The sequence below is a fragment of the Trichosurus vulpecula genome, chromosome 1 (assembly GCF_011100635.1).
Source record: "Trichosurus vulpecula isolate mTriVul1 chromosome 1, mTriVul1.pri, whole genome shotgun sequence".
In the NCBI taxonomy this organism is placed as follows: domain Eukaryota; kingdom Metazoa; phylum Chordata; class Mammalia; order Diprotodontia; family Phalangeridae; genus Trichosurus; species Trichosurus vulpecula.
This window is the reverse complement of record NC_050573.1, coordinates 373,773,786-373,786,470: the sequence shown is the minus strand read 5'-3', so window position 1 is coordinate 373,786,470 and position 12,685 is coordinate 373,773,786. Positions and strand designations below refer to the sequence as shown.

Here is a 12,685-nt window from a genome sequence, read left to right as displayed (position 1 = left end):
ATTTGAATTTCCTAAAAAAAAATACATTAAATGAATTTTGGCTTGGGATGAGTACAGAATTTCCGACAATTTCTGAAATGCCCTAAACATGCTCCTACCATTTTGTACTACATATTTATGAGAAGCAGCCTTCTCAGCATTGATAATTATAAAATCAAAACATCTATCATTGAAGATGCTCTATATCCTGCAACATCAAATATTCCTCCCATACTTTCCTTTGGAGCTTCTCAAATACTGAGCTAGCTCCATGGGTCAACCTCATTACCAATGTGTACATTGATGGAAATTACATTACCAAGGTATTGTCATGTAATGGGACAAAATAGTTCTATTATTTGCTTAAATTTCATCTTCTTTAATAATAAATTCAACCCTTTAATGTTTTACTCTATTTTTTTCCTTTTTTAAAATCTAATTGACCAATTATTTGTCTATTTTTTCATAATGCTGTCTCATTGTCATTGTCATTGTTTTTAAATTAGTTAAATGTTTTTCTTACTTTCATTTTATTAATCTCTCTTTTGATTTTCAGGATTTTCAATTTGGCATTTTAATTTAGTTGAATATCCAATAATTTATCTATTCTTTCTCTGTTTTAATGATATGAGCTTTTAGAGACATTTTTTTTTCCTTCAAGCACTGCTTTGGCTGCATCCCATGAATTCTGGTATGTTGTCTCATGGTCATTCTCTGTACTGAAATTATTGATCGTTACCATTATTTGTTCTTTACTCACTAATTCTTTAGAATTATAGTATTTAGTTTCTAATTATTTTAACCTCTCTTTCCCTAGTCCTTTATTGAATATAATTTCTATTACATTTTGATGCAAAAACAATGAATTTAGTATTTCTGCTTTTCTTCATTTGATTGGGGTGTTTTATGCCCTGTTTTTATGTAGGTACCAAGTACCACTGAGAAAAAGTTATGGTGCTGTCTATTCCTATTCAATTTTCTCCCAAGATCTATCATATCTAACTTTTCTAAAATTCTATTCATCTCCTTAACTTTTTTCTTGTTTATGTATTGGTTAAATTTATCTAGTACTGTTAGGGGAAAGTTGAGCTACTACTGTTGTATAGTTTTACTGTTTATTTCCTCTCTCAATTCATTTAACTTTTCCTTTAAGAAGTTGGATGACATTGCATTTGCTGCATATATGATTAGTATCTATATTACTTCATTGTCTATGCTACCTTTTAGGAAAACACATTTCTTGTCTCTTTAAATTAGATCTATTTTTAATTTGGTTTTGTCCGAGATCATGATTGCTAGCCCTTATTTTTTAAAAATTTGGCTGAAGCATAATAGAGTCTATTCCAGCCTCTTCCCTTTAAACTCTGTGTATCTCTCTGTTTATGTGTTTCTTGTAAACAACATATGTAGGATTCTAGTTTTATTTCTTTCTGCTATCTGTTTCTGTTCTATGAGGGTTAGTTTGTTCCAGTCAAATTGAGTTATGATTACAATGTATTTCCCTCCACCCATTTTTCCTCTCTCTCTCTCTCTCTCTCTCTCTCTCTCTCTCTCTCTCTCTCTCTCTCTCTCTCTCTCTCTGTCTCCCCTCCTCCTCCTCCTCTTCACTCCTTCCTCAAAATTGTTTTGCTTTTAAAAAGTAGAGAACGCATCACAAATTTGCATGCCATCCTTTCACAGAGGCCCTGCTAATCTTCTCTGTATTATTCCAATTTTAGTATATGTGCTGCTGAAGATAGCACACATTATCTTCTTTGATGTTTAAAACAACCCTGTTAGGTAAATGCTATAGTTGAAATTATCCCCATTTTGCAAGTGAGGAAAGATTTTCTGAAAGCATAAATGACTCGACCATGGTATCTGAGGTGAGTTTCAAACCCAAATCTCTCAAACTCCATGTCCATTTCTCTGTGTACTATGGCATTCTGACTCTCAGTAGGGGAGTAGAGAAAAAAGGTAGATATAATGATATGTAAGGAGAGGCAGTGTATTACAGTGGGGAAAAGGCTGATTTTGGCATCATCAGGCTCTGTCATTTACTGACTGTGTGAACTTGAGAAAGTCCCTCTGATTTTAAGTTTCTTTATGAGTAAAGTTGGATAGTACAACTTACCTAGTTACCTTCCCCCCACACAGGACTTTTGTGAGGATCAAATATAATAATACATATGAAATCAGTTCTAATTCTAAAGCACCATAGTAATATAAGCCCTTATTATTATGTGAGATAATAAGGGGAAGCTTTTTAGAGATTAGTCTTAATTTGAGTTGGAGGGAAAAGGGGTGATTTTTTTCATAAAAAGGGAAATCACTTTGCAAATATAAAAAAAATTATTATATAGGTATTATTATGAGTAAGAGCGTAATGATAAAAAGATGATGAAAATGATGAGCAAAAGGTAGATGTGGTAAAGAACAGCCTGTGTGCTCTCTGAGCTTTATTTTGAAGATATTTTGAAGAATTGGTCAAAGGCTTTCCAAATGTGTGAGGTCATTGTGGAATAAAATTACACATTTTCCTCACTCATAATTGAGAATATAAAACAGATTTAGACAAATTTGAGGACTTTTAGTACTTTTCTATTAATTTTAGGGTAAAATAGAAATTTCTCATCCTCCTGAGCATTTATTCATGTATTATTTAAAGCCCTTTTCGATCCCTCCCCTAATGCATTTTCTGGCCTCTTTTCATATTATTTCCTTCAATTTCCTCTTTGATCCAGGCAAACTAGAATACTATCTATTCCCTAAACTTACCATTCCCTCTCAAAATTTTGTACAGTCCTTTTTATAAACTCTTCCTTGGGCTCTGGAATAGCTTTCTCTTCATTTATGCTCTCCAAATCTTTATCTTCCTTAGATACTTAGTTACGCTACCAACTTCTAAATAGCCTCCCCCATCTCCCCAGTGCTTTCTATTTCCTCATATGAGGTCAAAACATATAAATTTCTATGTATGTTAAATTATTTTTAGTAGAATCAATCTATTATTGAGAATAGGGACTCTATTATTTTTTTTCTTTATGTCACCAGTACCTAACATAGTGTCCTGACATATAAAGGGCATTAAAGAAATGCTTGAGTGAATTTAATTTTGTTTCAACATTTCTATTTTCATTCCACATATCTCAATATACTTTTAGCTTTGAATTTTATCAGTCATTTTTGTTATTGTTGTTGGTGTTGGTGGTGGTGGTGGGGGTGGTAGTTGTGGCTGGCATATCTCCCTTCAGGAAAAGGTCACAGTAGATTCTAACAGGATATATTTAAGCCCATCAAGGATAGAAACTAAAGTACCTTCCTAAACAAAAATTGGAATATAGTAATTTTGTCCTGAAATCTCATTCTCATCTTGATATTTCATGGATACACTATGTCCTGTCCTGCCACCTCTGCCCACAATTTTCCTGGATATAAATGTATTTTTGTTGTTCATTCTCAATGCAAGATTCAGGATATTTTTTAACTTAAAGAATCTTTTTCCACTTGAATGCTGTCTGCTCTTCCTTGATGACTTTTTGAGAAGCAAATAGGTTTCAAAAATAATAATAATCTTTCCTAATGGCTTGTGGGTATCAGCAGCAGCAGCAGTCCTCAACTTCCAAGGCTTAATAAAAGTAACCAAAGAGGTATGAAATATGCTGAATTAAATCCTATTACATTCAATGACTGGAGGAATTAACTACTTTTCACACCTATTTTACTACTATTAATAGGCCTTCCTTTTCCATTCAGAATTGATCTGCTGCCACAGTTTAGAAAGGCAGTGAGAGAAGGAGGGGCAATATGAGTAAGATTCAATGCAGTATGACCGCTATCACAATATATATGCTTTAAAAACCCCATTTTAGATGCTATGATAAGGAGCTGTGGATGTACTCTGGGAGAAGTTAATCTTGCATTTAGCCACTTACTAAGGATGATTAACTATTTATCTCCAACCAGAGAAAGTCAGGAACTAAGTAGCAAGCAAATAGCTAATGCATCTTAGGCTGTATTAAAATAAGCATGCGTTCCAGGAAAAAGTTCGTGCTAGTATTGCCATAGCCTGCCATGGCCAGACCATATCTGAAGTATAGTGTTCATCTCTAAGAACTATAATTTAGGAAGAACATGCATAAATTAGAGTGCATTCAGAAAAGAATAATCTAAATGTAAAAGGAGCTTGATTCCATGCCATATAAAGATTTACATGGGCACTGGAGATGCTTAAGTTGGATAACATTTTGGGGGTAGAACTGAGGGGACATAATAGGTGTCTTCAAATGTTGGGGAAAAAATCCACATGGATGAATTATACCTTCTTATGTTTGCTTCTAGAGGGCAGAAAAAAGAGGCACCTTTACTCCTGCAGTCAGTGTAAAACAAACAAACACACCAACTTCCTAAGGTTTAGAGCTATCTAAAGTAGAATGGATTGCCTCAGTAAGTGAATGGAATAGCTCAGAGGTGGTTTTTTCATTACCCTGAATTTGTCTTGTGGATTATTATGATTTCTAATGGTGGCCATAATGCTGAGTGAACATTGTGTATCTGCATGAGGGGTGGAGTTGATGGCAAATTCTTTAGAAAGAGACTTGTGTAAATTCAGATGCTTTTTGAAAGAGGGATACATAACAGGACTTTTAAACCTGGCAGGTAAGGAAAGCTAGATCCTCAACAAGTCACTGATTTCTAGCTTGCCACCCTAAAGATTTGGAGACTATCCTTAAGTGAGTTGGGACCTCTCTCCTGATTTAAACTAAAATATCTTAGTCTTAACTAGAATACTCATCATCTTATGTATAATTTCTAATGCAGAAATGGAGTGAATAATGAGTTTACTAATCATCTTGATTTGTTTGAGCTCTCTTATTATCCAGAAGGGGCTGAAAAAAACCTGGGAATCAAAATAAGTCCATCAGGACCCAAAATGAGTGTTGCTTCAGTTTGACATACTAGTGACCTTTGAGGTGTCCACTGGGTGAACCCAGAACACCTCTGCTGTGCCAGCAAACACAGGGCCTGCTCAAAATGGTTCATACCAGCTCCAAATGGACAGAACTTGCACCTGGTTCCAGGCACTCTGAACTCCTCCTATTTTGCTGCCTCCCTTTGCTGTAAAACCATGCAAACCACTCTCTAAACCCCAATCTTTACAGCAGTAAACTAGATGCTGCTGTTCTTGATGCATGTATGCTGATCCATTCTGCTGTCTGCTTCCATTTTATGGAAGAATTCATCCCATTCACATTCAGTTACGATGACTACCTGTGTACTTACCTCCATCCTATTCTTCCTCCTGTTTGTCCTCTCTCTCCTCTCACCCTTTCCCACCTCACCAGTGTTTTGCTTCTGTCTGCCACCTCCCCTACTCTTCCCTCCTTTATGTCAGTCCCCACACCCCCTTTATTTAATCTCCTCCCCTCCTACTTTCCTTTTAAGTAAGATCAATTCCTTCATTCAACTGATTATGTATATTATTCCTTCTTTGAAATAATACTGATGAGAGTGAAGTTCAAGCATTGTCTGTCACCTCCCCACCCCAGCTCCCATCTTCTCCTCCACTGTAATAGGTCTTTCTCACCTCTTTATGTAAGATAATTTACCCCATTCTATCTCTCCCTTCCTTCAGCACCCATTGTACTCCTCTTTCTCATCCCTTAATTATTTTTCTGTAATTTCCTCAAAATCACCTTATATCTATACCCTTTGTCTCTGTATATTTCTTCTAGCTATACTGTTAGTGAAATAACTTTTAAGAGTTACAAGTATCGTCTTCCCATTTAGGGATATAAATTGTTTGGCTCCATGGAATCCTTTATGTTTTCTTTTCCCTTTTTACTGGTTTATGCTTCTCTTGGATCTTGATATTGGAAGTCAAATTCTGGTCTTATACTTATGAAGACTTGAAATCCTTCTATTTCAATGAATGGCCATTTTTCCCTTCGTGTATTATGCTTAATTTCACCAGGTAAGTGATTCTTGGTTGTAGTTCTAATTCCTTTGCCTTACTGAGTATCATGTTCTATGACCTCCAGTCCTTTAATGATGCAGCTGCCAAGACCTATGTGTTCCTGATTATCACTACATGATATTTAAATTGTTTCTTTCTGGTGACTTGCAGTATTTTTTCACTGACCTGATAATTCTGAAATTTGTCTGCATTGTCCCCTGGGGGGTTTTATTTTGGGAGCCCTTTGCTGAGGTGATCAATGGACTTTTTCAATGCTTATTTTGCTCTCTATTTCCAAGACACCAGAACAGTTTTCCTTGGTAATCTCTAGAAAAATGCTGTCCAGATTCCCCATTTGCTTATGGCTTTCAGGTAGTCCAATGATTCTGCTCTTGTCTTTCCTAGATCAATTTTCCTAGTCAGTTGTTTTCCCCATAAGGTATTTTAAATTTTCTTCCATTTTTTTCATTCTTTCGATTTTCTTTGCTTGATTCATGATGTCTTATAGAGTCATTAGCTTCCCCTTGCCCAATTCTAACGTTTAAAGTGTTGTTTTCTTCATTTACCTTTTGTACTTTTTTCCATTTGGCCAATTCTACTTTTTAAGCAGTTTCCCTAGCTATTGACTTTTTTCATGATTCTCTTGTATCACTCTCATTTCTTTTTGAAATGTTTCTTCTACCTCTCTGAAATGATTTCAAGCTCCTTTTTGAGCTCTTTCATGAGTTCCTTCTGGGCTTGAGACCACTTTCTGTTTTACCTGGGGGTATTGCTATAGATATTTTGACACTGTATTCCTCATCTGAATTTTTGTCTTGGTCTTCCCTGTCACCACATTAACTTTCCATGGTTAGTTTCTTTTTTTGGTGTTTTGTACTCATCATTTTTTAACCTTTGTTCTTTCTTTTAAATTTGAGCTCTTCTCCTAAGGTAGAAGGAGTTCTGTCTCAGGATTCTTGTGCTGGCCCTGGCTCTTTACCTGGTGGTGCAGTTATGTTGTTCTTAGGCACCCAGGGGACCCTCATGTCTGGTGCGGTGTTGAGGGCATGGACTCTGGGGTCCCTGGCACTGATACAGGCTACAGGGGTCTGGCAACTTACCTGGTGTGGAGCTGGGGTACTAATGATGGTGTCCAATGTGTCCTGAGGCCAGGTTGGGTTTTATTGCTTTTCCTTGGGGCTACACTGAAGCATGTAGAGGTCTGCAGAACCACTGGAGGATGCCTGCCTGCCTAGAGCTACACTGAAGCATGTGGTGGTTCTCAGATTTACAGTCTGCCCACTCCCTGGCTATGCTAAATCATGTGTCCTTGTGTTGGCCAATGTGTTGGCATTTGCCTGCTCTACCACTCTGGGTCTCAGTATCTCCCACTGCTTTTCTGAGGTGGGGCTTACTGCTGGCTTACTGGGATACTGCCCATTGTCAAATGTGCTCCACTTTTCTTGAGTAAGTATATAAGTAAGGCAGAATTCATGACTTCAAAGATAACCATGAATATGCCTGAATGGTCCAGAATCACAGGATATAAGGAATTCTCTAAGTAGAAGGAAGAAGAGTTAAAGCATTTATTGAAACTCAAAAGTAGCAGACCCACAGACATCCTGGCAAGAACCTTCTAAAACCAGTATGCCCATCTCATAATAGTGACTGGGAGGCCAAAGAAAAAACATTATGGCAGCAAGCCAAGCCATACTGGTGCTTCCCTCCCACCCCAATGCCAGGGCCCTCCAGGAAGAAAACCACCCACTGGCCTCAAGCACTTGCTTAGCACTCTCTGGTCTCCACAAGGGTCAGTCCTGCATTTTTGTAGCACCTGCCACCATCATCACCACTTCTGCTGCAATCTCCAAGCTGTGTTCCAGCTAGTTGACTGGTTTCTCTCTCCTTCAGCTCTTAACTGCTCTCACCAACTGCCTCACCAACTGCCTCTTAGCTCTGCTTCAACAGTTCAGCAAGCTCATCCCACCACAGGCTTCATGTCATCACTTGGACCAGAACTCAGGTGCCTACAATTGGCTCCAGTCCTAGCCACTCCCCCCAGGACACTGAGAGCCCCGCCCTGAAACCCAATGAATGGACAGGAAAGATCTTCCCATTACTGATTGCCTTTACAGTAAGACAGACCTTTCTTGACAACTCTCCAAGTCTTGAGGGCTAAAAGACCACTCCACCCAGTTTTTCTGCTGGATCTGCTGTTCCAAGATTTGTTTTGGGGTGCTAATTTATGGTTGTTTGGAGGTGAATCTGGGAGAGCTACAGTGATTTACTGGCTACTCCACCATCTTGGCTCCCAGAAGTCTCAATGCACATTTTATAAAAGTTTTTTTCCCCCCATTATCCTAATTTTACAAAATAAAACACACAATGATATTCAATTGAAGCAGAAGACCTACAGACACTTTTGACAATTTTTGATACATTTTTAAAAATGGGAGGCAACATGAGGAACTTGTAAACACAATCATATTGCAATTATATATATATATATATACATACATGTGTTTATATATGTGCATGCATATATGTAAATATATGTATATATGTGTGCATATATTTATAAATGTTTATATGGTTAAGTATCTATATCTATATATCTATATCATGAATACAGCTGGAAGAACAGGCATAGCTTGAACTTCATTTTTGACTAAACTTATCGCAAAACCTCTGAAGACATACAATGTATGAGAGGAAGACACTCAACAGAGATACTAATAAAAACAAAAACAGGAAAAGTAGTATATTCAGACTGGAATTAGGCATAGGCAGGGCAAACAATAAGACTTTGAAAGTGATAGTGGAGGTAGAAAGAAAAGTAACTTAGAATAAACTGGGATTAAGAAGTATAGAGATGAGAAGTAGAAGAGAATAAGATGGACATAAGTAAAACAACTAACTTTTACAAGTGTAAATATGAATGGGATAATCTCATCTATAAAATGAAAGTGGGTAGTAGAATACATTAGAAATTAGATTTCAGGTCCTCTTCCTCCTCCTGCTCCTATTACTGATGCTTCTCCCCCATTCCCTTGGCACAGACCATATGGGTAACTTTTTTGTGAAATGACAGCTGAGGAGACCCCCAGACTCACCATGTCTGATGCAAAGCAATAGAAGGATTCGAGACTGAAAACAACAATCACATTACTTTGCAGGTGAAAAGGCAAGATGGTTAGATGGTGAAGTTTAAGATTAAGAGGCACACACCACTTAGTAAACAAATGAAAACCTATTGTGAACTGCACACCTGGTAATGGAAGATGCAGATTCAATTGATGTATTCCAGCAGCAGATAAGAGGCATTTACTACAAAAAGAACCTGCAACTCTATTCCATAACTGTGCTTCTGAGGAAAATATTATATTCGCAATTAGAAAACTAAGATTTGGTTCATCCACAGCCTGATTACTGCAGTATAGTTTTCTCTCTTTTTTGATTCCCTAATCCCTTCTTTTTGTAAATAGAGTAACTAGTGGATATGCATAGGCAAAATGTGCACTAAGAATTAATATGTACCAAATGCAGATGGGAATGGGGAAAACAATTTGGTTCTATGCAAATATCCCCTTTCTTCATTAGTGACATAATCATTCAACTTTCATCTTTGTATTTTAGTAATGTGTTTTGCTATTACTGTTTCACAACAACAACAACCACACCAACAACAATAACCTATCAAAATCTTTGCATATCTTGTTTGACTTGATAATTTCAATGTATTTTTTCATTTTATAATTGTAAAACTGAGGATGGTTTTATAACTTTTTTTCATACACAGCTGTAACCTATAGGACAATCTCTGTCTTTCAGTAGACATGCCTTAAAATAAAGAAATTTATCCTAGATAGATTTTTCCTTCAAGTGAAACATCTTGTTGCTTAAATGAAGTTTTTTTTTGTTTAAAAATTGAAAAAGGAAATAAATTCCAGCAATATGTGACTTGCAAGTAACATATATGGAACATAAAGACTCACACTGAGTTAAAACAGTGGTTGGAGAAAATGTATTATACCTCAGCTGAACATGAAACATCAGGGGTAAAAATTATGATTTCAGACAGGTCCTGGATATCAAGTTTGTCCAACAAACCCTAAAGAGGAAATGACAGTGGGGAATTCACATTTGGGAAATAGCACATTTTATAGATTTTTGTGGAGAAGGTTGTGGAAGATCTAAAGTAAAAAAAAAAATCCTACCTTTCACTCTTCCAACTGGACTGTATCCCAAAAGATCTTTGTAAACTTGTAAAGAATTAAATGAACATATTAAAGAAAAATTACAAAATAACCCCAAGACTGCAAATACAAACAACTTTGAAAATTAAAAGAATTATGATCAATACAATGACTATCCATAATTCCAAAGGATAGATGATGAAACAAACATACTTTCAAATTATTGGCAGATGTGGTGGATTTAGGGTACAGAATGAAATATATATTTTTGTCAAGCATCCATAAGTGGATTTGTTTGATTAACAATTCAAATTTGTTATAAGGAATTTGTTTTTCTTTTCTCTTTTTTCCCCTTAATGGATGGGGTTGAAAGGAAGAGAATATAACTTTCCGTTAATCCTGAAGGTAAGGGAGCTTGAGTAGGAATTTATAAATGTTGCAAGATGATATTTCAGAATTTTTAGTTTTGCTTTACAGTTATCATCTTTTACAAGAAGCCTATCAAATAGTGGGGGTAATATGAAATGTTTTTAATGTTAAAAACTCATTAACAAAACTTTTTTTAAAAAATTCTTATGTATAAATGGATAATAATCAATCCCTTCCAGTTCTGTGAAGACATATAGACTCCTGTTCCCATGGAGAAAATAAAGAAATTTCTTGTTTGATTGGAACTTTTCATTTGTCAAGTTCTCTGGAGGGAGGGCAGCTATGAATCTATGCTAGAAAAACTTTCTATGCACCTCCTTGTCTCCTTAGCTATCTCCTGATGAAGTTCTACTCCTGAAGTTGTCATACTGTTATGTATCAGTTATAAATATTTTGGTTATTCATATATAGTTGCTTTTTCTATATGCCTAGGAACTCACCTTCTCTCAAGAAACCAGGAAAATTGGACCCACTTTTTCAGGTGGTTAACATTTCTTTATTTTAATAAGTAATTAATTTTATTTTGTTTTCAACATTCACTTACATAAGATTCTAAGTTTTAAATTTTCTCCCCTTCCTTCCCTTCTCCTCTCCCTGAGACAGTGCACAATCTGATGTAGGATCTATATATACATTCATATTAAACCTATTTCCATATTATTCATGATACAAAGAAGAATTCAAACCAATGGGAAAAACCATGAAAAAAAAGAAACAAAATAAAACAACAAAAGAAAAACGTAGCAAATAGTGTGGTTATACCTGAATTCTGAACCCAAAGGTCTTTCTCTGGATGTGGATGATATTTTCCATTATGAGTCTTTTGGAGTTGTCTTAGATCCTTGAATTGCTCGGAAGAGTTAATTCTATCAAAGCCAGTCAATGCAAATGTGTCTATTACTGTGTACAATGCTCTCCTGAGTCTGTTCACTTCACTCAGCATCAATTCAAATAATTTTTCCAGGTTTTTCTGAAGTCCACCTGCTCATTTCTTACAGCACAATAGTATTCCATTACATTCATATACCACAACTTCCTCAGCCTTTCCCCAATTGATTCAATTTCCAATTCTTTGCCACCCCCAAAAAAGTCACTATAAATCTTTTTGTCCTCATGGGTCTTTTCCTATTTTTATGATCTCTTTGAGATACAGACCTAGAAAGGGTATTGCTGGGTCAAAGGGTATACACATTTTTAATAGCCCTTTAATAGCCCTTAAGCATAGTTCCAAATTGCTCTCCAGAATAGTTGGATCAGTTCACAACGATACCAATAATGCATTAGTGTTCCAGTTTTCCCACATCTCCTCCAACATTTGTCATTTTCCTGTTTTGTTATGGAAGCCAATCTGATCTGTGATGTTACCTCAGAATTGTTTTGATTTGCATTTCTCTATTGAGTAGTAATTTAGAGCATTTTATATGACTATAGATAGCTTTAATTTCCTCTTTTCAAAACTGCCTATTCATATCCTTCGACCATGTATCAAGTGGGGAATGACTTTCATTCTTATAAATTTGACTCAGTTCTCTGTATATATTAGAAATGAGATCTTTATCTGAGGCACTGGTTGTAAAGATTCTTTCCCAGCTTCCTGCTTCCTTTCCAATCTTGGCTTCATAGGCTTTGTTTGTGCCAAAACTTTTTCAATTTAATGTAATCAAAATCATTCATTTTGTATTTTATAATGTTATTTATTTCTTGTTTGGTCATAAATTATTCCCTTCTCCACAGATCTAACAGGTAAACTATTCCTTACTGTTTCAACAATTTGGCTAGCAGCTGTTGTGGGGGTGAAAGACCAACACAAACCCAACAAAAAGAATCCTGCCAGCACAGGTTCTTTTGATCTGCTTTACTAAGGAAAGTAACATTAAGGGGTTAAGAAACTTACTTTAATCCAACATATACATATAAACTCACTTCATTCAGGAGGAAAAGCCAGCAACCTGAACTTCAGAGCAAATATAAATCAGTTACAATCATACAGAATATAAAAAGAACAGATCACAATTCATAGTTACCAAGAAATCATCAACATCTGTGTTGATAAGCTTGGGAGTTCTTAACCATGGCTGGCCTAGAGTCATGCGCCACTCCTCTTTTGGCTCAGAGACCCCAGCAAAAAGCTCTGTTTTCTCTTTTACTACAGTTTTCAGACATCATC

General features: G+C 36.1%; 1 non-coding gene across 1 annotated transcript; it reads right to left on the bottom strand.

Moving 5' to 3' along the window:
- Window positions 1-1,614: 1,614 nt before the first annotated feature.
- LOC118835015 lies at window positions 1,615-1,721 on the bottom strand. The gene has a single exon (XR_005009382.1). It is a non-coding gene; the product is annotated as a U6 spliceosomal RNA (small nuclear RNA).
- Between the last annotated feature and the right edge of the window lie 10,964 nt (window positions 1,722-12,685).